The sequence below is a fragment of the Tenrec ecaudatus genome, chromosome 10, assembly GCF_050624435.1.
Source record: "Tenrec ecaudatus isolate mTenEca1 chromosome 10, mTenEca1.hap1, whole genome shotgun sequence".
In the NCBI taxonomy this organism is placed as follows: Eukaryota; Metazoa; Chordata; class Mammalia; order Afrosoricida; family Tenrecidae; genus Tenrec; species Tenrec ecaudatus.
In genome coordinates, this window is record NC_134539.1 from 150,180,344 (window position 1) to 150,206,834 (window position 26,491).

The following is a 26,491-nucleotide window of genomic DNA, read 5'->3' on the forward strand; positions in this document are numbered from 1 at the left end:
GAGTTTTAAGACTTGAGAATATGCTCATTACAGCAGGGGAACACTTCCCAGGTTATATGAGTTCTCATCTTGGTCCAGCTAATAATAAGGGTTAGGCACCTACATAGTGCTGTGTGTGTGTGTGTGTGGTAGGCTTGGAGGGGGGATCCAATTACTTAAGCCAATATAGAAAAGTAAATTGGGACCTCAGAAAAAAATTGATTCCAGAAAATTGAGTGTATATTGTGCAGTGAAATTTCCCATTAAAAGTATTCAAGAGTTTAAAAGAGGAGAGACAGAGATTGATATGCCCAACAGGATAGGTTTTCATTTCAATCTCTTTCGAACCCTCCATATTTGGCATCATTATGTCCAATTTACAGACAAGAAAATAAAGTCTCATGGAGACTAAATACATTGCTCAGGTGGTGGATTAAAATTTAAAATGCTCAAATAACATAGAATGTATCAAGTGGTCACGAGAGTGAGGGAAAGAGAGGATAAAAAGAGAGGAGCTGATACAAGGGCTCAGTAAATGTTTAAAAAATAATGATGACAGCATATGTACAAATATGCTGGATATAATTGATGTATGGATTGTTATATGAGCTTACTAAGAGCACCCAAAACTAATCTTTTAATAAAATAAAATAAAAAATTAGATTGTCTAACAGCAAAACTGATCAACTCTACAAGGAAGTACAATCTGTACCTCAGAGAACTAGCTAGCATATATGGACTATCCTTTGCCACTCCATTCCATTTCCCCACCAAAAAAGAAGACCTGAATTTGTCAAAGCACCTTTTCAAATCTGATACTTGACTCTTGTAAAGACGGAATACTGTCTTCAAGTGTGTTCCTCTTTAGCTTGTCTTATGGACGGCGTTAAAGTCTGAAAGGGGGCCTCAGGCTGTCCTAGGAAGGTCGACCTGGCCAAGTTTTCTCCAGGCTGGCTGAAGCCACAGCATAGAGGTGAAGGCTGAACCCCAAGGAGCAGGCCCTGGACCCTAGGTTGTGAGCGATAGAACCACGGCCATTGCAATGGGGGCCAACACCTGGTCTTTAGACGCAGTAACCACTGAATGAACAATTGGCTCAAATTAGCATCCTGGTTTGGAGTTACTGGCTAAGGCACTTGACTCAAAGGCTCCACCAATTTATCCCAGATCAATGAGAGAAGACCCGTTCTAGAATGCTACTGGTTCGTTGCCGGCTCTGGGAGCAATTAGGGAAGAACGCAAATACAACCGCTGTTGTTGTCGTCAGGCACCATCAAGTCCGTTCTGATCCATAGCGACCTTGTGCACACAGAACAAAGAGCAGCCCTGTCCTGCACCATCCTGCCTCTTGAAGCCATGCTCGAGCCCATTGTCACAGCCATGGTGTCCAGCCATCTCATCGGAGCCCCCCTTTGTCACTGCCCCTCTGCTTTCCCAAGCATGATGTCCTTCTCCAGGGACTGACCTCTCCTGACAAGCGAGGAGGATCCAGAAAACAATCCCTGGTCGGTCCCGTTTGCAAACTCAGGGGCAGGAAGATGGAATCTGACAACGGTTTGGCTGGGGGAGGGGTGGGGGCGAGAGGTGGACGGATGGAGAAACACACAGTCTAGGAATGAGACCTCCTGCCGTTGGCCAGATTCGATTGCTAAGACTCAGGAAATCCTCAACTATTTCTCCTAGAAATGCAACTGAGCTTTGAGACTAATGAGGGAGCCAAGTGCAGAAGAGGGTCCACGGGGAGCGTGTGTAGCTCATTATGTCAACCAGAAGGGGCAGAAGGACTTGGGAATACTGCTACGCAGTCCATAAAGCAGGGGGGTCATCTGAAAGAGTTTGAAGTGAAGAAAGTGCGAGTCCCATTATGAAGATGCAGGTATTGAATCTCCTGCGATTTCCTCCTCACCTTGCTCAGAGGTTACCTTCGTACCAAGTAGGAATGCTCAGTCCTAATTAAGGGCATGCGGCATCTGTTCTACAAGTTTGTCCAGGAACCAATGACCACCCTACCGGGCCGGTCCCAGATTGCACGGAAGAGTGCTATTGGAGAAGCAATGTTCTGTGGGAGCAATTTCATTTCCACTGGGACAATCGTGGGTAAGGAGGCCAAGGGGGGCACCATGAACTACTAGGAATCACTCTCCATGTTCAGTGCAGTGTGGAAGTTCCAGCACATCTTGGTGGACAAAGGAATTCTGGTTTGGGGACACTGGTGAGTGGGTGCCTCAAGGGTTGAGAGGCAAAAGGTAACTTACATAAAAACCACAACAAAACCCTCTGAAGTTCAATCTGTCCCAACTCTGAGTGACCTGAGGACAGAGGACAGCCGCAAGCAGAACATCTTTCTGTAGGGCAGCTAGGGTGTTAGAGCTCACCGCCCTCCCAGTTAACAGCCTAGCGCTTCATCCCCTGTGCCACTAAATCCCAAAAAGACACTCACTATCAATGAGTGCATTCTGACTCATAGAAACAGGGATATATGTGTGTGTGTATGTATATATGTGTGTGTGGTGTGTATAGCCAAAGTATGTGAGATGAAGTCTCACCATCCTTGCCTCCGAGGAGCTCTCTGGCTCTATCTCTCCCAAGACAGATCAGTTGTCTTTGGAGAAGCCCAGAGTACTTTCTTCTCTGACACCACAATGCACATGCATCCATTCGGCCGTCGGCTTTATTCCATGTCCAGCTTTCGCCTGCACACGAGGCGACTGGAAATGCCATGGCTTATGCCAGGCGCCCTTTAGTCCTCAAAGGGACCTCCTGGCTTTTCAACCCTCTGAAGGGGTCTTGTGCAGAGGTCTTTGTCTCAGGCTCTTTGCACCTTTTGCCAGCAAAGACCAGTCTCTGGAGAAGGACATCATGCGTGGGAAAGTAGACGGCAGCGAAAACGAGGAAAGCCCTCCAGGAAATAGATGGACACGGTGGCTGCAGCAATGGGGTTAAACCCCATTGTGAGGATGGTGCAGGGCCCAGTGGTTTTGCATTTCGTTGTCCAGAGGGATGCTATGAGCCACCGAACAACAGCACCCGACAATCACAACAAAATCGATACTGAAATCTTGGCCCTTGTACCTGTGAATAAGATCCTGTCTGGTTGGAGGATTTTCTTGGATGATGATCATGAGGCCTGAGCTGTGTAGGGTGGGTCCTAAACTTAATCACTTCTGAGTTGCAGAAGGCCAGAACAGACAGAGATGTGCACACAGTGCGGGAGACAGATGCCAAGTACGGACCATCTACACCCAAAGGGACGCCAGGCATGACTGGCAGCTACTAGAAGTTGAACTGGACAGGGAAGGACCTCGCTCTAGAGTCGTGGCTTGAATTCAGACTTCTAGTCTCCTGAAAAGTGAGAAAATACATCTCTGCTCTTTAAAGCCAATCTTCCCTGAACAAGTACAAAACCAGGCCGTGGGCCATCATCTGCCAGCCCCTAGTTCAGAGCCTTACCAGTTATCTGCTGTGTTGAGCTAGTGTCCACGTATGGAGACCCCCTGTGTGGCTGAGAGAAACTGCGCTACACACACACACACACACACACACACACACACACACACCCCAGTGGGTGACTTTTCTGAAGCAGATCTCCAGCACTCTGAGCGGACTTGAACCTCCAGCCTAGCATGTGAACCTTTGTGCCACCCAGGCACGGTCTAGCACCTACAGAGCGACCATTAGATGCGTCCGTCTAATGGTGCAGAATCATCCATCCGTGCCAGGGATGGGCGTTTTCTGTGCCAGCGAAACCCCCCTGCAGTCTTTCCGCAGACCACTCCCTGAGAATTGGCTGTGCGGCGCAAGCGCACAGGGAGCCCAGCAGCTGTGGGCGGTGCACCTGCCTCTGTGCGGGAGCCCCGCCTTCCAAGATTCCCAACGCCTGATGCGCAGCCCATCTGCCTTCCAGAGGGACGTAAATTTCAGCCTGGCCTGCCAGTAAATTCATGTTCAGCGTGTTAACATCGGGTTTATATTAAGCATTTACATTAAGGATTGGATTGGAAGATTAAATTGTTTGCATACGTGGCAGCCACTGCGGGAGCTGCCCCACCACTCTGCCTGCCAGTGGCCCGGAGCGGGAGGAGGGCCAGCCAGCACCCTAGGGGAGAAGTGGATGGGACACCGGGCGGGGCAGCCTTGGTCCATTCTGCGTCTGCCCTCAACCCAGTGGTTTCCAGGCAGCCTGTCAGCTATCCCTCGCCCCTCGGGGAGAGTTTTTCATTAAGGACACCGAAGGAAAGACATGACTGCACCTTCCTCCAGCACCGTGCTTGCCCGCACCAACGCGGATTCATTGCAATCCCCGGGGTCTCCATGGAGCATGGTGCTCCCTCCGCTACATCCCACGGCGGATTTTGACGGAAGGGGATTACCAGGCCTTTCTTCCTGACTACATCTTGGTACCACCCTGCGATCCTGAGACTTGCTGTCTTTTCCCCAGCACTCATATTTTCCTAACTCGTGAGATAATTCATGCACTGGAAACACACACGCGCACACACACACACACACGTCCGATGCCGGTTATGGCCTTGCTAGGTGTTGCGGGCTGGGGAACTGCATTAACTGTGGCAGCTTCAAAGGCCTGCAGGCGAAGGGGCTGCGGAGAGAGTGCCGGCTGGTCTAAGGAGCACTGGGGCCCTTTGACTTGGAAAAGCAGGCCCAGAGAGGGGGAAAGCTAAGGAGCCTATTCTCCCGGCCATGAGCACATGAAGCTACCCAGGACACGCCCACCAGTGAATGGGCCACCGAACAAATGTTTTGGTGAGGGTTAAAAATAAATAAATAAATAGAAACGGAAATGTGCACCAGCCATGCCAAGCGCAGTGGCTGGCGGAGAGCTTGCTGTTCACGGGCGTGACTCATTAAGTCTTGTCTGAGTGTCAGATGCTCGGGCTTCGATGCTATTGCCTCCAATTTAAATCATCTTTTAGAGAAGTGCCGGAAAGGGTGGTGAAAGGCACCTCGCTCCATTCCCTGACTTGAAAAACAGTCTGCTTGTGTGCTGTGGTCAAACTTTGCATTTTGGCTAGACACCTTGCGAGGAGCTGTGCTGGAGCTTGGCTTTGAAAAGAAAGAGAGAGAGAGAAAGATATATGTTTTTCCAAGTTTCTGCAGTCACCCGGAGGCAGGAAGCGAAAATAGTATTTCTACAAGCCAAAGAATCCCTCCTGGTGGTACCTGTGAAGTTCGGAAGAGAGAGAAAAGACAAAGGGATGGGGGAAGGCCAAAAAGAAACCCCATCACCATGAGACCTCCCATGCCCGGCAGCTCTTCGGCAAGGGCTGAGGGCGTCTGCCCTCCAGCTGAGAGCCCTTGTCTCCTTGAATTCGTTTCAGGACCCCTGGAACGTCTGGAGCTGCTGATAGTGGTCTATCAGCACCAATGATGAGCCAGGCTAATGTGGTCACAGCCCATCCTGTGCCCCCCAGGGACATCGTGACCACACCCTCTAGACAACAGGTGGTAGATACATAATCTGGTGTTAACTCGTGGCGGGGTGGAGTCTAGCCTGTCACTCAGGTTGCAGCCTGATGACTTCATTTGGACGTGCACTGAGATAAAAAGCTCACTGAAACCCAGATAGATGCAGACTCTCTGCTTCGTCTTCTTCCAGACAAGGCACATGGAGTTAGGCTGATGGCAGCCAGAGTCTTGGAGCTGGTGGAGACACATGAAGACTCACGCCAGCGCTAAGATGTTTCCACTGCCACTGGATCCACAAGACTTTCCACCCTGGCCTATGCTCTTCCTGCACTCGGCGCCATCGCATGTCTTGTGTGAGTCTGAAGAAGACTTTATAGAGTAGTATGGGGCATATGAGCTCATACTGGACTGATGGACTTGATCTGTATTATGCTGGGATGTTTCTCAATATTCAATTGCTCTTGCATATAAAGCTCTTTCTTATACACATATGCGTGTCTATGAATTTGTGTCTCTAGTCAAGCCATACTAACACACAAAAGAAGGAGGAGGTGGGTCAGAAAGTGGCCAGGAGCCTTCCGTTGCCCCAGGTAATGGGAATTGCCGTCACCAAGGAAACCTGGCTTTGGAGAATTCTAATCTCAGATCTAGATCTCCCTAGTATCAAATGTTTTTGACAGGATTGATAAAAATTGTATTAGGAGGGTAATTTTTAAAAAATATTTTATTAGGGGCTCATACAACTCTTATCACAATCCATGCATATACATACATCAATTGTATAAAGCACATCCTTTGCCCTAATCACTCTCAAAGCATTTGCTCTTCACTTTAGCCCTCTGCATCAGGTCCTCTCTTTTCTTTTTCCCCTTCCTCCCCGCTCCCCCTTCCCTCATGAGCCCTTGATAATCCACAGATTGTTGTGTTGTCATATCTTGCCCTATCCGGAGTCTCCCTTCCACCCCCTTCTCTGCTGTCTATCTCCCAGGGAGGAGGTCACATGTGGATCCTTTTAATCAGTTCCCCCTTTCCAACCCGCTCACCCTCCACTCTCCCAGTCTTACCCCTCACACCCGTGGTCCTGAAGGTATCGTCCACCCTGGATTCCCTGTGCCTCCAGCTCCCATATGCACCAGTGTACAACCTCTGCCCTATCCAGTCCTGCAAGGTAGAATTCGGATCATGGTAGTTTGGGAGAGGAAGCATCCAGGATCTGGGGGAAAGCTGTGTTCTTCATCAGTACTACATAGCACCCTGACTGACCCATTCGGAGGGTAATTTTTGCTGGTAGAAATGTCTGAGCTCCTGTGGGCTGTCATCGATTCAAGCCTTTGTTGTTGGCTGCCATGGAGTTGATCCCAATTCATGGCGGCCACCAGGCAACAGAACAAAGTCATGTTCATGATTGCTGGCATGCTGGATGAAGCTCACTGTGGCTTCCTAACCTGTGGGGATTATCTTCCAGGATTATACTGGAAAATATTCTATGTGATCCATAGAGTTTCATTTTTTTAATAAATCATTTTGTTGGGGGCTCTCCCAGCCCTCAGAACAACCCATCCATCAATTGTATCGAGCACATTGGTACCTATGTTGCCGTCATCCCTTTTGATCCAAAGAGTTTTCAAAGGCTGTGTTTCACTGCTTTTTATCGCTGAGCCTTGGTGCATGGGTAGTGGTTATGTGTGGGTCCTCAAAGTCTCAAAGATGAGGCTTTCTACTCCTGGAAAGAGTCATGGTCTTGGAAACCCACAGGGACAGTTCTATCCTGACCTATAAAGTCACTATGAATTGGAATTGACTCGATGGTCATGAGATTTAGAAGTTTAGAAGCCCCACTGAAACCAGCCCACCACGAATGACTTTAAAGCACCAATAGCATAAGGTGAAGCAACATTGCAACGTGCAAGTCACCACAGTATGGTAAACTGACAGACGCTGGTGGAGCAGCAGGCTGAAGGATGTTGAAGAGTGAGCTAAAATATTACATGGTAACATGCCCAACATATCAAGTAGAAGAAAACAGTGGATGGGTTGATTATTTAGTGCATTGTCAGATTACCCTATAGCAAGGCAAACATAGGCTTACTTGTCTGTACTTACAAATTTATAGTGAAAATCCATACACTTTTTCCCCAAATCAAAGATTCTGTTTCCAGGTATGACTTTCATCCCTTTACCTCAATCCCACAACTTATGCTTTTTTTTTTCCTCCAAATTTACCATCGGTGACAGGGAGAGGGTACCCAGCAGGGTCTTACTTGGGCTTACTTAATAATCAGTAGTGAGCCAAGTTTTTTGATGAAAAACATGAAAGTTCATTATAGATTAGTAATTATTGTGGGTTGAATTATGTCCCCAGGCAATATATATGCCCCCTAGGTGTGGCCATGATGCTTAAAAGCTTGGCAGTTACATAACGATGGCATCATCCCCATGGTGTGATGCCATATGACCGGCCCCTTCCCTGGGGTGTGGCCTGCATCATCTGTTATCTCACAGGAGGTTAATGGAGAGAAAAGCAGAAAGGGAAGGAAAGACTTCAAGACCACAAAGAAACAGGAACTGGAAGCAGAGCTCGTCATTTGGACCCAAGGTCCCTGTGCTGAGAACCTCCTAGACCAGGGAAAGATGGACTGCAAGACACATGAAGATCTCCAAGGAAGGGCAGCCCATAGACGTTGACTAGAGCCAGGATCTTCCCCAAGAGCCAACAGAGAGAGAAAGCTTTCTTCTTGTGCTGAGGCCCTGCATTTGGGTGGATGGCCTCTGAACCTGTGAGAGAATCTATTTCTGTTTGTGACAGGCACCAGCGTGTGGTGTTTATTCTGTTTGCAGCAGCCCTAGAAAACTAAGGCAGAAAACAAGCACAAGTAAGCCCATGCTCACTGTACTTATTACGTAACACCGCCCCACCCTCTTGGGCTGGACTGGAGTTGGAATGATGAGGAGAGAGACACACATAGGGAAGGTAGATTAAAACCATCAAGGCCATTTGAGATAGAGCTGGACCCAGAAATGTAGAAGATTCCAAATATTCTCACAAATACACAATCCCATTAATCTCACAAACCCATGATTAATTGTCACCCATGAGTGAGGGGCTGTGATGTACCAGTGATCACCTTTGTCCATTATTTTATTTCATCTTCAACCTAGCTGAAGAGGTTTGGAGAAACCAAGGCCATTGAGCTACTAAGTAGGAGAGACAGAGTTGTTTGTCTGTGGGTGGGTTGATATTTATTTTGACCTCCAATGCCTGTGCTTTTTCCTTTCCTAATATGCAAAGCAGAAAGGGGTCCCTGCTAGATAAGATTAATTTTGCATCTTCAAATGAGTAGGAATAGAATTTCATCCATCTCCTTGCTCCAAGTTGTTGTGAAACATCCTTTTGGGAAGAAGTCACAGCCAAACGCCAGGTCCCCACCTGAAGCACTTGTAGTACTCGGTACTAAGATTTTCCTTTTAGTCTCCTTGTACCATTTTTCAGCAGTACACCATACATGATGAGCTAAAAGTAAATACAAGATACCATGGAAAATGCAATTTAAAAAATAATTTAAAAACTAGCAAGTAGCTCCACCATCTGATGGTCAACCACTGTGATAATTCTTTCAGTAGCCAACCACTGGGCACCATCAACTGCAAATACAAACTTCTTGACAGGATCCCTTTCCCCTGACACCTATTTGAAGTCTGCATGTTAATCTACTGTAGTGAGTGCCTATCGCAGATCCTCCTGAAGCATAGACTCACTATACTGGAAGAGGCCTACGCATAGATCTCAGCAGGTCTCATCTTCCTCTTTTCCAGAGCACAGAGATGCAACTTCAAGAGACCTTTGGAGGATGTGGCTCACCTCCAGACTTGATGGCCTGTTTGGATGCTCTGTTCATCTAACCAGAAGGAGCATCATTCTCAGCCCTCTCTAGTTCCCCGGGCTGTGATTTCATTAAAACTGGGATGTCCAAGTGTATGAAAGCCACTGAGACATAAATATGAACTTGTAAACTATTGTAACCTCTGCTGTAACAATTTACAGCCTTGGGAACCCATAAGGACACTTCTACTCCATCCTATAGGGTCACTATGAATGAGGCTCTGACACAGTGATGGTGAGCTTCTTGTTCTTTGTGTTTCTTTTAGTGTACGAGACCGTACTGATGAAACTGCAAAAATCATGCCATATTCTACAAAAGATGTAGCCCAGAGTCTCTCAATGTGACTGCTGTTGCTATTGTTGTTGTGAGGTGGCATCCAGTCGGCACCAACCCACAACGACCCTGTGCACCACAGGACAAACCACTGGCTGGTCCCGCACCATCCTCAAAACTGCGCCTATGCCTGAGCCCATTGATGCAGCCACTGTGTCCACCTGTCTCATCGATGGCCTTCCTCTTTTTCCATATTTTACCAAATACGATGTCCTTTTCCAGGGACTGGTCTTTCCTGACAACACGTCCAAGGTAGGTGAGACCAAGTCTTGCCATCCTTGCCTCTAAGGAGCACTCTGGCCTTGCTTCTTCCACGACAGATTGGTTTGGCCTTTTAGCAGGCCCTGACACTGGGGTGGCTGGAAACTATATCACTGGTATTTCCATTGCCAGCAGAGTCACTCAAAGTGAACAGATAGATTTCAGCAGAACTTCCAGATGAAGAACACAATGAAGAAGGACCTGTCTCCCTACTCTGGAAAGAGAAGCTGCTGAAAACCTTATGCATAGCTTTGAAGCAAAAAAAATAATAATAATTTTTTTCAATGTGACTCATTCTAAGTTATTTAGATATGACTCAGGACAGAGATGTTTGCGCTGTAGGAAACTTGATGGCGACACAATTCCTGAGTAAGGTTTAAGATATTTGCACCCGTGAATATGCTTAGGCAATGTTGTCTTCCCAATAATGTCATCTGCCTGCCTCGCATCTTTATGTGATAAAAATATTTCCCATCGAGGAAATAAAAATGTCCTCAGTGGATGCACACAGATGAAGCCCTGCTGGCCAGTACCCATCTACCCGGACCCGTGAATGAGCCCCTTTCCACTCGCGCATGTGTCTGCGCATGGCTAGAGAGATAAGCCTAGCAATTGTGTGATTTGTTTCTGCTTAGGCAGTAAGTTACTAATTGCCTGATTGGAACCAGATTCGTATGAATGAGTAGTTGAAATCTGAACAGTCACTGCTGTGTGCAAGATGTAAAGTGAATAAAATGAATGGGGCATTAACCTTCAGCCACTGAATATTAATCAGCTTTTCACAAGAAAGAAAACACAGAGCTTGCCACACTAAATATTTTCAGCGCTTATTGACAGGATATCATTTCTTTTCTCCCTCGGCCCTTTCCCTTCCAGTCAAGGACCTGAACACAGGACATCAGGAGACTAGACACAGACGAATGTGCCGCCTGAAAATCCTGTTACTGCGAGTGGGTTGGACCCCGCGGGTGTGTCGGATCTGGTGAGATGATAGGGCTCTATCAAAAGCCAGCCTCTCTCCTGGGCTCTGCGGCAAACAGAGGCCAAACGATGCCCGGAGGGAATCCACAGAAAGACCCTGGGCAGGAAACCTCCATGACCGCAAAATGAGCAGGCTGCAGAAATTCCTTTCCCGCTGCCAGGGACAGGACTTGCCACGGGGGAATGGTTCTGTGTGGATGAGACCTACATCCCCTCCAGGAGAAAAAAGGTAAAAGGCTAGTCATGGCGTAGTGGAATTGGGGTGAAAGCAACACTTGAAGTATTTTCCTTTTTGATGTTGTCGTGATGCAATATGGAAATGACTTCTGTTCGAGAATCGCGCAATCTGATACTTTGGTTCATGGAACAAAGGCAGCGTGAAAATGCTGGGTCGTGAGAAAGGGGAGCGAAAGTGAATTGACGCCTTCGAATTGTGGTATTGGTGAAGCATTTGGATATATGGTTGGAGCGCTGGTGGCGTAGTGGTTACGCTTTGGGCTGCTAACCGCAAGGTCAGCTGTTTGAAATCACCAGCCGCTCCAAGGGAGAAAATGGAGGCTTTTCAGTTCTGCAAAAGGCTGTCGGCTCAGAAACCCACAGCGCAGTCAGTCCTGCCCTGTTCTACAGGGTCACAATGTGCCTTGATTGATGGCACTGAGTGGTGTGTCAGAAGATCCAACAAATGAGTCCTGGAAGGAAACAACGTAAACGAATGCTCATCAGTAGCAGGGACAGCAAAACATTGTCTTGTTTTCCTTGGACTTGTCCTCGGGAAAGGGCATGCATGGGCAAAGGGCATTCTGCCCAGGAAACAGAGACCCAGCAAAAAGGAGACAAACAATTGGTGAGATGTCTTGATGACACAGCCCCAGTGATGGGCTTGAACGCCCCCCCATTCATGAGGCTAGCGTGGAACTTGACATCTTTCTGTCCTGCCATGCATACATCCCCATGAATCAGAGCTAGGACAATGGCAAATAGAAGCAACAAGGATCACGTCGTGTACACTGTTGCTGCGCTCCCGCCACGCATTTCCGACACATTGCAAATGTGATGTCAGTTTCAACATCTGTATGTCTGTCCACCCACAAGTAGCCCCCCACTTACAACATGTCGGAGTTACAATGAACAGCCCTGACAATCACTCATTATGTGTGTGTGTGGGGCCGGGGGCGGGGGGTGTTCATGCATTGTGTCCTTCATGAGTGTGTTACATCCAGCATTGCAGCGTATCATGTTTCTGCCGTCATCCTCAGATGTTCACTCACAGAGATTACAACATGTCAGAGTCACAATGAACAGTCCTTAGGTGGACGTCCATATAGCAGCCTGTGAACACTAAAAAAATAAAAAGGGGTGTTTGACAGAATCACTCACATGAACTCAAAAATTGGGGGGTAGATGTGTGTCCAGGCACATACATACACATCCATGTGCACACATTGTTGTTTCTGTGTTTGTCAGGTGCCATTACGGTGATCTGACTCATAGTGACCGTAACGGCCACGGGAGGCAACACTGCCAGGACCTGCACCATCCTCACCATTCCTTTTACATCTGAGCCCATGGACACAGCCACCGTGCCAACTCTGTCTCGCTGCCCTGTTCCCTTACCAAGCACGATGCCCTTCCCCAGGGACTGACTGGTCTCTTCTGACACGTCCAAAATATGTGAGACAGATGAAGTCACATCATCTGTGCTTCTAAGGAGCATTCTGACTGTACTCAAGACAGATCTACTTGTTCTTTGGGCAGTTGTGTCAGTCTGGGTCCTTTAGAGAAATAAATCCACAGAAAGTCATGTATAAAAGAGAGTTTTATATAAAGGGTAAGTGTACATCAAGAAAACATCCCAACCCAGTGCTGCCCAAGCCCACAAGCCCCACATTAAACCATATGTCAGACACAGATCTACAAAGTCCTGCTCCATCTCACAAAACACACACTATGACACCGACTGCAGGAGGAAAGCCGAATCAGTGAATGTGTAAGCGTCTCAGCACTGGAAGGGGTCTCCACAAGGCTGCTCCAGCACCCACAGCTGCATCGGGGTAGGCCCATGTGGCTTCTCCTCAGGGATGTCTTGCAGGAAGTGAGCCTTGCCAGCTGAAGCAGGGAACTGGCTAAGGCAGCTGCACCCTGGTGCGACCTGAGAACTAGAAAGGTGAGGCTTACCAAGCCACTTATCTCTCCACCTTCAATTAGCCCCACATGTGTTTATCGGCCAGGTTGGCACAATAAACTTTATCTCAGCAGCCCATGATACTTTATATATTCTTCGCTCACACTGTAATTTAAATGCATCGACTCTTCTTCAGTGTTCCTTATTCAGCATCCAACTTTCATATGCATGTTAGGCATTATATATAAAATGTACTTGCATGTGTTCTCTGGAGATTCTTCAAAACAGTATATGTTCGTTGTATTTCAACATTAGAGATTTACATCTATAAAGGTGCGTGCACAGTATGACAATGACTAGATTCCACGTGTCTCTGTGAAGTGGCCATTCGACTTCATTGTGAAGAGTAGGGAGAAAGAGAGGAAGGGAGGATTTATCCAGTACCCAACTCTTCCTCTGGAGAGTTTCACACGCGTTTTTACAAGCCATCACATTGTTGAAAAATCCTCTCTGGTCTTTCTTTCCAGAGGTCTATTTTGAATGAGGGCAGTGCACGTGTCTTGGATTTTGTATGATTTAGTCTATGGTTGCTCCATCATGACCGCCCATCCTGACTTATTAAGAAAACTGGCGGAGATTCAAAGATGGCTCATTGGGTAAACCTCGCCACGTTGGTACAGGTGAGGGAGATACAGACATTTGCCCAGATAAGTTGTTGCCTAGGTAACGTCATCAATAGGCAGTGTTGGTTTCCTGATTCATGAATGACTCAGACATCAGAAAGTTACCAAAAGTTACCTTTGGGACAAGAAGGACTTGGATCTTAGATGGCCCACATCGGGGCTTCCACAATTCCATACTGTCCTCTTCCCAAGATTCCACAGCCGCTGCTCAGTCTGAAATCGCCTTGGTCCCAACAAGCCTGAGTCTGCCTTCGCAGATAAAATCATTTTGTAATTCTGGAAGGCAAATGAGAAAGCCCTAGGAAGAAGACGAAATGAGTCAGCACACATGCTGAGAATGGAATCTAGAACTTGAAATTCAGAAAGGCCAGGGTCCAGTTCCTTGGGGGAAGCCTCATTTGGAAGACGTTGTAATCTTCCCCCTTCCCGCCCAACTGAATTCCATCGGCATTGCCAACATCCTCCCTCTCCCCTGGATCCCCTGGGTTTCCCCCTTTCTGTCATTCTCAACCACGAGCCAAACACTCAAAAACCCAGAATCCCGAGGCAAATAACTGTACAGTCTTCTGGGTTTCAGGACTGGGCCAGAGCTCCTGCTCCATTCCAAGTGAGCACACCAAAGCACCCCAGCATGAGTCAGGCAGCTCACTTGCAAGTGACCCAGCTCATGACTGAGATCTTGAAAATAGGTTTATACCATACCTTGGCTGAGATCAAAAGTAAATGAACCCCTTCTTCCTCCTTGGAGAGAGTGTTACAGATTAAACTGTGTGCCCCCCTCCCCACAAATACAAGGATTTCTGTACTAACATCCTTCCCACTGTTTCTGTGAATACAATCCTGTTTAGGAAAGGGTGGATCCCAAACCCAATCTTTTCTGGATTAGAAAAAAAGAAGGCTGGATGCTGAGATGCATACAGAGGAAAGACAGATGACCTGGGAGGACCCATGGACAAGCCAACGAATGCCTGGTATTTCCAGCTGACAGCAGAGACTAAGAGAGGGACCCAGAGAAAGAGTCGATGCTGCTGGGGCCTGGAGAGGGTATACTCTGAAATCAGTCCCTTCTGGGTTAGGACCAGAGCAGATGAGACATAGAGAGGGGCATAGGCAGGGGAAGGACAGGCAGATGCCTTCCCTGTGAGGCTCACAAGGGACCAACCAATGCCTGGCGCTACTGGCAAGGAAGGAATGTGCTAGGTTGAGACCCTGGTTTGGCCTGTTGACCTCAGAACTGTAAGAAAATCAGTGTCTGTTCTTAAAAGCCACCCCCTTGTGATATTTCTGTGACAGCAGCACTCACCAAGGCACAGCAGAACTGGGTAACAAAGATTAAAGAAAAGCACTGTCAGCCAGCCAATGCCAACTCAAAGCCCCTTGGGCTCCTGAGACTGTAACTCTTTATGGGAGTAGAAAGTCCTGTCATTCTCCCACAGAGAATCTGGTGGTTTTGAACCTCTGACCTGGCGATTAGCAGACCAGCGTGTGACCACTATGCCACCAGGGCTCCTGGGCAACTAAGATAGAATTCCAAAAACAAGAAAAAAATTATCTAAAAAGCCTCTTCTCCCCCCCCCTCCCCTCAGATACGAAGGATTTGAAATCTAGTTCTGGAACTATTTCTCTGGCCTCAGAACTGCCCGTGCGTGTTGGAGCACCTCGCCTCTCTAGTGGAGACTGACGCGGGATGGTTCTGCAGCCATCACCCCAACATTACTCACAACCGCCACATTGTCCCAGGACTTCATCCCCAGTGTCCCCAAAATTGGCAATAAAGGAGTCCAAGCGATCCCTCATGTGTCCCGCAGTGATTACTTTGATATTTCACCTTGCCAATACATCACCAAACTCTTTCTGTCATTGTCCTTGCCCTTCTCGTTCATACGTTAGTATAACGACCCCGTAGGATACGGGAGAACTGCGCCTGTGGGTTTCCAAGACTGGAACTCTTTACATGGGGCAGAAAGCCTCCCCCCCACTCCACCGGCTGAGGCGCTGACGGTTTCAAAACGCTGCCCTTGTGGTGAGCAGCTCGATGTATAACCCACTGTGCTGTGAGGGTCATGACTAAACCAAACACGCCCCGGCGAGCCCTTAGCAGATACACCCTGTAAGGAGTCCCTGGGTGGGGGATCACGCAGCTGCTAACTGAAAGGCAGAAGCTTCCACTCCATCCAAAGGCACCTCGGAAGAAATGCCTGGTGATCTGTTCTCCAACACCCAGCCATTGAAAACCCTTTGGACATTGTTCTACTCAGACACGTAAGGAGGGGCCCGGAGACGGGCCACTCGATGGGCACGTGTTCGGGTGCACCACAGACACAGCAGTCACGCAGCCATTGACTACAGAACCCCCGACACCAACTAAGTGCATCCGGTCCAGAGCCCTTAGCTGCTGCTCCCCTTGCTCCTGGAGAAAGGGCCTGTCCAATTAGGTTTGGGATCATCCACAGGGGCTCTATCACAAATGAATCCACGGGACGGCCAGCAGCCGACCCAGAAGAAAGAAGGGCTGCCGCCAACACCGCCAGACCTGTCTGGACCGTGAAGACGCCAGGTGTTTCCCATTCCCAAACACGTGGTATCTGTTAGCTCACTGATACTGACACATCCGAGGCTTCCAAAGGCCCCCAGCCTCGATGACTGAAAGGCTTGCCATGCCCCACAAGGAGCATGCCAGGGTCTGAAGACAGGGGAACGCTGCCAGAGGTAGGTGGGGGCACTGGAGGCGTTGAGTTTATGTAGGACCCCAAAGCTGACTCTGTCTAGAATGGCTATCCTGTCCCCATGTGAGCCTAAACCAGCCACACATGGGGAAGCGTCCAAGGCTGCAGGAGCTGCAGAGGGGCTCGATCCAAATACCCACCGTCCGGGCATCTGTGAGAGTGTCGTGTGGGTGTGCTAGCTGCGGGGACAGGAGGCTGTGGAAGCGCCTGCCCACTGGGCAGCCACTGGCTCTCCTGGGCTCTCTGGCTCAAGGCAAACCCATGCTGGCATGTTCTGCTCTCCTCATTGTGGCTTCTTATGGTTCCGTTGGCGTCTTAGACCCGGGCCTGAATGTTTATGAGTTTGTCGGGGGAGACTGCTCTCAAGCTCACCTGACCCTCCTCTAGCCTTTATCAGGTGGCTCCTATCATCCAAGCTACATTACTGACCTTTGCCTTATACTGTGAGACAGTGGTGGGAGGGACCTCCTTGTGTGTCTTGGGCCATGAGCACTATTTGGGAGCGAAGGGAAGAGTGGGGCATGGGGGACCTGAGACAGAAGGGACAGAGGGACCTACGGCCTCGAGCCTCTCATTCCAGAGGGGGCCTCCATGGTCAAGGGAGTCTTCTCTCTTGTAAGCCATTTGCAGTGTCCAACCTCATCGTGAGAACGAGCTCATGGTGTGTGCAGAGGGATGACAGGGCACATTGCCTAAGGTTTGAAAGCTGACCCAGTGCTCCCACCCAGACCGAATCACGCGGTAGCACAAGGGCTAAGCACCGGGCTGTTAGCAGAAAGGTGGGCAGTGCAAATGCACACCCTCCTGCCCGCCCCCCACCCAGTTGATTCTGTGGGAGAAAGACCTTGGGAAGATAATGACCCAGGACACTCTCTACTCTGTCACCTAGTCTCGCTGTGAGTAGAAACCGACCCCATGCCCCCCAACAACAATGAGAGGAGCAAGGTGGCCATCACTGGTAGCCCCGTTTTACAGGTGAGGAAGGGAAGGGTAAATATAGAAGCCAGGGCTGAGTGAAAGGAATGCCGTGCGGGATGATTCAAAGTAAAGAAGACCAGCATCCTCATCTCTGGACCAGTAGGTCACACCATGGTATGTGGAGAAAAGATCCAAGTGGTCAAGGTTCTCCTCTCGCTTGGATCCACAATCAATGCTCATGGAAGCAGCTGTCAAGAGATCCATAGATGCACTGCTTTGGGTAAATCTGCTGCAGAAGACCTTTGGAAAGGGTTGAAATGCAAGGTGAGCCTGACCCAAGCCATGGCACTTTGCATCACCTCATATGCATGTGAAATTTGGACAGTACATAAGGAAGACCCAAGAAGAACCAGTGCATTTGAACTGTGATGCTGGTGGCGAATACTGAAATCTCACAGACTGCCAAACAACACACAAGTACTTTTTGGAAGAAGTGAGGCCAGAGTGCTCCTTAGAGGCAAAGATTATGAGGCTTCACCTTACATCCATTGGATGCTGTCCGGAGAGACCAGGCCCTGCAGAAGGCCACCACGCTTGGTAAAGTGGAGGGACAGTGAAAAAGGGAAAGGTGGGCCCACGCATAAGAACAGCTGTGAGGACGGCAGGGGATCCAGCAGGGTTTCCTTGTATTGTGCACAGGGTCACTGTGGGGCCAACCCAACTTGGTGGCACTGAACCACCACAGCCTGGCTCCTGCTGGCTGGCGTTTGGGCCATGGGCAAGGCCCTCCCTCTCTCTGCGCCTTGCTGCCTCCTGAGTAAAATGGAGACTGACAGTTGGCACCCTTGGTTTCTTGCTCTGCTTCCAAGACAAATCTCTTTGTTCTTTTGGCAGTCCACGGTATTTTCAGTGTTCTTGGTCACTAGGTTCGGTACTATCCTTCCATTTGGGAGATAAAGAACTAGCACTTGAGGAGGTCCAAGATGTCGTGGTTATGCCTTGGGCAGTTCAAAACTACCAGCTGGTCCAGGGGAGAAAGTAAAGCTTTCTACTCCCATAAAGAGTTACAGTCTCAGACAACCACAGAGGCAGCTCTGTCCTGTGCTAGAGGATCACTGTGAGTTGGAATTGACTAGATGGCAGTGTGTTCGATTTAAGGTCACCTAGCTGGCCAGGTGAGTTGGGTTTGCTGAATCTACCTGTGCTTCTAAAGTACTTTAAGATGCTAGCTAGTTGTTTTGAGAAGGATGCGGGCAACAAATGTACAAACGTGTTTGACACAATGGATGGATTGTGATCAGAGTTGTACAAGCCCCCAATAAAATGATTTTTTTTTAATGATGCTAGCTAGAAACCATTGCTTGTTTGGAGCATGGCTGCAAACATCTCCCTCTGTGTTAGAAAGGCTTCACTAATCCCCAGAACTCCCCATGTCTCTGTTGTCGCTGCTGTCCGCTGTCTCTGTTCTATTGTTGTTAGCCTTCCTGGCAGTCTGGATCACGGCTGGAGACAGTTTTGTCTGTGCAGCCTTCAATTCCTGGGGGAAAGAGCGGTGACATTAAGTTGAGCCCCTTAGAGAATCTAGCTGCGACTTTCTAAGCCCTGAATGCTATTGTTCTCCCCACCTGCCCACTAAAGAACCTGTCTTTTGGCTGGGGCTGACAGAGGAGCCTGCGCATGATGTGACTGTCACTGTTTTTGAGTCTTAGTAGACTCATGGTGACTCCCACATGAGCCAAGGAGAACTGAGGACCATCAATGAGGTTTTGTTTTTGTTTGTTTGGATTTCTGAGAATGCAATTTTTCTTAAATCATTTTATTGGGGCCTTGTACAATTCTTAGCACAATCCATCCATCCATCCATTGTGTCAAGCACATTTGTACATCTGTTGCCATCATCATTCTAAAAACATTTGCCTTCTACTTGAGCCCTTGATATCAGCTCATTTTCCCCCCTCCCTCTCCCTTGTGAACCTTTGACAATTTATAAATTATTAGTATTTTGTCCTATCTTACACTGTCTGACGTCTCCCTCCATCCACTTTTCTGTTGTCCATCCCCCAGGGAGGAGGTTATATGTAGATTCTTATAATCAGTTCCCCCTTTCTACCCCACCTTCCTCTACCCTCCTGGTATCACCACTCTTACCACTGGTCCTGAAGGGATCATCTGTCCTGGATTCCCTATGTTTCCAGTTCCTATCTGTACCAGTGTACATCCTCTGGTCTAAGCCAGATTTGTAAGGTAGAATTGGGATCATGATAGTGGGGCTGGAAAGGAAGCATTTAGGAGCTAGAGTAAAGTTGTATGTTTCATCCTTGGTACCCTGCACCCTGACTGGCTCATCTCCTCCCAGTGACCCTTCTGTAAGGGCGTATCCAGTTGCCTACAAATGGGCATTGGGTCTCCACTCTGCAGGCCCCCTCATTCACAGTGATATGATGCTTTGCTCTTCATCGATGAGGTTTTAAAAGTGATGACCTTTCTGCAGCAGATCAAGACCTTTCTCCAGGGGCATCTCTGTGGGTTCAACTTGCCAGCCATTCGGCTGGTGGATTGGCACTTAACTGTTCGCATCACCCTAGTGAGGTGTCTGGAGTGGACAGAATCGACAAATGACAGGAGCAAAAGTCACCAAAAAACAAGAAAACCTCACTGCCATCCGATCCCTTCGGGCTCAGAGCAACACTATCAGAGGGGAGCAGAACTCTGCATGTGTCCAAGACTGTAAGTCTTTGCAGGAACAGAAAACCTCATTTTTTTGCCCACAGAGCAACTGGTGGCTTTGAACTACTGACCTTGAGGTTAGTAGTCCAATACGTCATCCACTACAGCACTCTCAGAGGGCCTTTTCAAATGTTCTTAGAGGAGACCCAGCCCTCTGCCAACCTTATCTCCCCCACCAGCCAGGCTGATGAAGAGTAGAATGCAGAGGGGGGCCCAGGAAGAAGGGTGCCCAAATGGGAAGGGATTTTCCAACCCCCACGTATCTGTGAATGAAGCGACCTAAGCCAGAGCTTAAGTCCGTTTCCAAGGAAAGCAGAGACTAAAGCGACAGACAAGAGAGTCGGCCAGGGCTCGGTGGGGACTGGGAAATCCCAAGGCAAAAGCGATCTTCCTGATTTCATAGAGGAATGGGACCGATCGGATGTTAGGTTAATTCTACTCATCTTAACGCATCCAGGTGGACGTGTTTCAAACCCCAAAAATAAAGATACTGACAACAACAACAACAGAAAAACAACAACTTCCAACATGTGAGATGATTGAAGTTGGAAATCTGTCCATTTGAAAATTACAAAATACTACATGAAGGGCATGCTGGGTGCAGGCCTGTCTTTTCCTTTTTGTACAAGTCCGAGGGTTGCACCAAGCTTCAAACGGAATCTTGCATTTCAAAAGAGCATCAATGCTTTCAGATATCAGATGTCTTGGGGGCTTTAATATTCTACCATGGCTTGTGTAATGGTCTAGGCCTCCTTCCATCTCCTCATTTCATCTCTGATTTCAGGGGGAAAAATGAGCATGTCTTCTGTTTATCTTTGTCCAAATGGCGTGTAATGTGTGCTCTCTAGCTGGTCCGAGATCCCAACTTTCCAAATTCCACATCAGAAGGCCATGTGGTGTGATGCATCGAGGCCTGCCTTGACAGGCTGGGTGCCATAGACGCCCAGTCAGATAATCCAGTCACGCCTCCCCAAGACACCCGCTTACCAAATTCTAATTGAAGAACAGATCCTCCCTTGGATTTACTCCCCCGGGGTGGGGAGTGGGTGGTCCAGCTGTCCATCAGTGCTGAGTTATTGGTTTAAAAAAAGTCTGGAGGGGATTTTCCTCCTCTATCTTTTCATTTTCATCTGAAACTTAGTTACAGAGTTGAGGAGAGGTGAGGGTTCAGCACAAGCTCATTGGAAGTTAACCAGCACCAGAAGCAAACTGAGACTCACTTCTGACTCTGTGCCTCTCCTTCGCTGAGCTGAGCACAGCACACAGAACACAGCTCAGCGGGAGGCTGATAGGGAAACAGCCCTGTGGCCACAGAGAGGAGACACTTGACTATCACAGGCACACCTTTCCACCAACATCTACAAATGAGAACGGAGCAGGTGGGCCAGTTTGGGGGTACAGCGCAGGGTCCTTCGCTAGTATAGGTAAGAACTTCTAGAAAGACTCCTATTTAATTCTATACATCATTCTACTAAAGGGACTTCCAGCCTCCAAAAATATGATGGCCAGTGTATGACTTCACACAACGATGGATAGAATTCCACCTATGGATTTATCTCTGCATACTTATGATCTGGTGGCATGGTGATGCTGCAGTTGAAAGCCACCAGCCACTTTCTAGGACAGCGGTTCTCAACCTGTGGGTCGCCATCACTTTGGGGGGTCGAACAACCCTTTCACAGGGGTCGTCTAAGACCATCGGAAAGCACATATTTCCAATGGTCTTAGGAACCAAGGCACCCCTCCTCTATCCGTCTCCAGGCGGGTCTGCCCACATACAGATATGCCCGCCTACCAGTACCCGGTGTGAAGACTATTATCCAGGCTACACCATACTTCAAGACAAAATTTCATTTATTTGTTATTAGAAATAAGTATTTCACCATCTATAATTACATATTGTTTTTGTGATGAATCACTATGCTTTCATGACGTTCAATTTGTACCCATGAAAATACATCCTGCCTATCAGATATTTACATTATGATTCATCACAGTAACAAAATTAGTTATGAAGTAACAACGACAATAATTTGATGGTTGGGGGTCAGGACAACAGGAGGAAGTGTGTGAAAGGGCCGCGGCATTAGGAAGGTTGAGAACCGCTGCCCTAAGAGCAAGAAGGGGTTTTCTACCTCCGTAAAGAGTTGCAACTTCAGCAGCCCCCAGGGGCAGTTCTCCCCTGCCATCCAGGGAAGCAATAAGTTGGCATCAACTCAATGGCAGTGAGTTTAATTTTGGAGTTTTGGTCCCATCTCAAGTTTTACCATGCAGAAAATCAAGTTGTCAAGGAAGCGGTAAGATCGGTGAGAGTCAGACTATGAGGAGAATTTTGCCTTGGTTTTCTGCGTCTTGCGGAATTTCTGTCTTTGGCAGCGTGCAGTTTTACAGCTTATTCTGGTTCTCATTTTAGTTGGGGATATTTGAGATTCCCTCTTGGATGGTAACCCACCTTACTCAGGCTCTATGTTTCACAGGTATGACTGTAACCCTGGAGCCAAGATGGAACCTAGTTATGACGAGCTGTTTAAACTGAAGGCCAAGTTTTGTTGGTGGTGGTGGTGGTGGTGTTTGGGGCGGGGGCGGGGAGGGTTTGTACATCTCAGTAACACGTACCACCTCCCACGTTGGTTTGCATAACTTGCTGATGTCATTGTCGTGCTCAGATGTTCCCTGGAAGACACGTAGGCGTGATGTTTCCAATTCCCCAGGACAATACAGATTGGATGGATAAAGAAAAGGAGAGCAAAAGACAATAAGAGTGAAAACAAAAAAAGAACAATGAAAAAACAAAGAGGTGTTTGACCTCCAGCAGAACTGACTTATGGTGGAGTCCTCGGAAGGGAAACCCATCGTAAATCAGGGAGAACGTGTGTAATTCTAAACCCTGTCCTCTGCACACACACACACACACACACACACACACACACACACACACACACACGATATCTCAGCAAGCCATGAGCACGCCAGTGAAGAGAAGGGAGAACAGACAGACTACCATACACGGGAAGACAGACTTGCTCAAGCGCACCATTCATGGGAAGTAAAGTCTCTAAAAATATCACCTGAGAACCTCCCAAGAAAAGATCATCTTTCCTGGTTATTTATTTGCTTCCAGCTCCGCCTCCATTCTATAACGTGGGTCTCTTTTTTAAAAATTGTTTTACATCTTTAGCCATGTCACATCAGACAAAGGCTTTATTACTAAAATCCACAAGACTTCGCAAGCTTACAATAAGAGAAAAACTAACTGCCCACGGAGGAGGTGGGCAAAGGACCTGAACAGAAGTTTCACAGAGTCTGAAATCCGAATGGCCAATAAACATATGAGAAAATGATCCAGATCATTAGCCACAAGAGAAATGCAAATTAAAACAACTATGAGATACCACCTAACACCCTCAAAGATAACCCGATTCAAAAAGTCAAAAACCAACAAGTGTTGGAGGGGCTGTGGTGAGATAGGAACTCTCATCCACTGCTGGTGGACCTGTAGGTATGTAGAGTCACTATGGAAATTGATTTGGCGATTTCTAAAACAGATAGAAATTGAGCTACCACACAACCCAGCAATCCCCCTACTGGGCATATACCCAGAAGAGGCAAGAAACAAACCACGGCCAGATATCTGTGTTCCAGTGTGCATCATGGCACAGTTCACAATCGCAAGGAGTTGGAAACAACCCAAATTTCCATCAACAGATGAATGGATTAAAAACCTGTGGTACATACATGCAATGGAGCGCTATGCATCACTAAAAAGCAGCGGCAAACGTATAAAGCACATCGCCGCATGGGAAGAACTGGAGGAAATTATGCTAAGTGAAGTAAGCCAATGGCAAAAGGAAAAGTACAACATGAATCCAGTCTGCTGAGGTAAGCTTATAAAGAAAAGAAAAATGCAAAAGGGGTACAAGGAAAAAGCTACTGTATACAAATACTCTAGGGGTGAGGTACAGGTAGTATGGCAGGGGCCACCAAATCCAGGGGTACATATGGTAGCCAACTAAAAAGGAGGGGAGGTTAAAAGAAAAGATATGTGGCTGGGGAATAGGGCACTGACCCACCCAAGGGGAGGGTATTGTTTGTGTCTCCAGAGGGAAAGAGGGATCAGACTTTAATCCAGTGTTCCAGGATTCCAATGTAGTGTGCTGGCATGGAGAGGGGAGCCAGTGGAGGGGCCTGAGGACTCGGCCCCCATACCAGCTACATGGACAACTGCCCCTCCACCCAGAAGAATTTACTTTAGAGGACAGCACTGAAGCTGCAGCTGGGGAGAGGGACATGTCTGATCAGAGAAAATGGGAGCAAAAGAAGGGAGAGGAAGAGAGAGTGGAGCACATCTTGGCCCACCAGGACTGGAGGACAATATCCCTGCTCCAAACAGCCAATGCACAGTGGACCATATGGCTGATCGCACTGTGAGACACTACGTCCCTCGCTGACTCATGGCCATACGGGGAACAACACTGGAGAGACTCAGTGTCAGAATTGGCCCCCACTGGCCCCATGACACGGTGGCAAAACACTGAAGGCGTGTGGCAGAGAATGGGGGGAGCAGAGCAAGGGGCTCCCGAGAGAGTGCAAAGGATAGACTCTGGGGTCAGAGTGTGACACCCCATTGGACTTGATTGGAGAGCACACCTAGAGTTCAAAAATCAGACCTTGATCTATTTACAGGTTTTTCTTTTCTTTTTAAATTAAAAAAATTTTGTTTCTTTTTTTAATTAATTTATTCCTTCATGGGTCATTGGTTTTCTTTGTTGCTGTCATAGTTGTGTTCTCTTTTGTCGCTTTCTCTTGCTCTGTCTTGTTTTATGGTGCATATTATTATCTCTGCAGATCTATCTAGATAAGATAGGCTGGATGAATCATCTGGAGGAGAAAACAACAGGACTGATGGTTCTGGGAGGACATGGGAGAGGGGGAGGCAGGTGTAAGGAGGTGGTGTTGACCAACCCAGGGACAAGGGAACAACAAGTGATCCAAAATTCTTTCCAAGGAGAGGGTGAGAGGCCTGGTAGGGATTCAGCAAGGGCAATGTAGCCGAGAGAAATTACTGAAACTCAAATGAAGGCTGAGCACGATGATAGTGGGAAAAGAGGAAAGTGAAAGGAAATAGAGGAAAGGACTAGGAGACAAAGGGCACTTATAGAGGTCTAAATACAGGCATGTGCATATGTAAATATATTTATACAGGATGGGGGGAAATAAATCTACGTGAATATATTTATAGGTTTAGCATTAAGGTAGCAGATGGACATGGGCCTCCACTCAAGTACTCCCTCAATGCAAAAGCACTTTGTTCTATTAAACTAGCATTCCATGATGCTCACCTTCCCTATATGATCGCTGAAAAAACAAATGTGTGCATAAGCACATGTGCTGAAGAAAGCTGATGGTGCCCGGCTATCAAAAGATATAGCATCTGGGGTCTTAAAGGCTGGCAGGTAAATAAGCAGCCATCTAACTGGGACGCATCAACACCCACATGGAAAAAGCGCACCAGCCTGTGTGACCACAAGGTGCTAAAGGGATCAGATATCAGTCATCAAAGAACAAAAAATCATATCATTGTAAATGAGAGTGAGTGCAGAGTAGAGACCCAACGCCCATCTGTAGGTGACTGTACATCCCCTTACAGAAGGGTCCCCGGGAGGAGATGAACCAGTCAGTTTGCAGGGTAGCAACGATGAAACATCAAACTTTCCTCTACTTCTTTAATGCTTCTCTCCCCCCGCCCCCCACTATCATGATCCCAATTCTACCTTACAAATCTGGCTAGACCAGAATCCTCTGGTACACTGGTACAGATAGCAACTGGAAACACAGGGAATCCAGGAAAGATGACTCCTTCAGGACAATGGTGAGAGTGGGGATACCTGGAGGGTGAAGGGAAGGTGGAGTAGAAAGGGGGAACAGATTACAAGGATCTACATATAACCTCCTCCCTGGGGGATAGACAACAGAAAAGTAGGTGAAGGGAGATGTCGGACAGTGTAAGATATGACAAAATAATAATAATTTATCAATTATCGAGGGCTCATGAGGAAGGGGGAGCGGGAAGGGAGGGGAAAAATTAGGAGCTGATATCAAGGGCTCAAGTAGAAAGCAAATGTTTTGAGAATGATGATGGCAACAGATGTACAAACATGCTTGACACAATCAATGAATGTATGGATTGTGATAAGAATTGTACGAGTCCCCCCAAAAATGATTTTTTTTAAAAAGCAGCATGTAAATCCTCAGGCTAATGATCATTTGATTCATGCTTTCTGCTCATTTAACGACCCCTAAAGAAGGAGATGTCTGGAGAGAAGGGGCTTCTACTATTGCTATGAACAGAGCTGTCGGGCTTGGCATCTAACTAGAAGAAAGCACAGTGCTCAAAGCAAAGGTTGTCAACACTGGAAATTAATTGGAAAGGAACTCTCTTCCCCGCCCCCCCCCTTA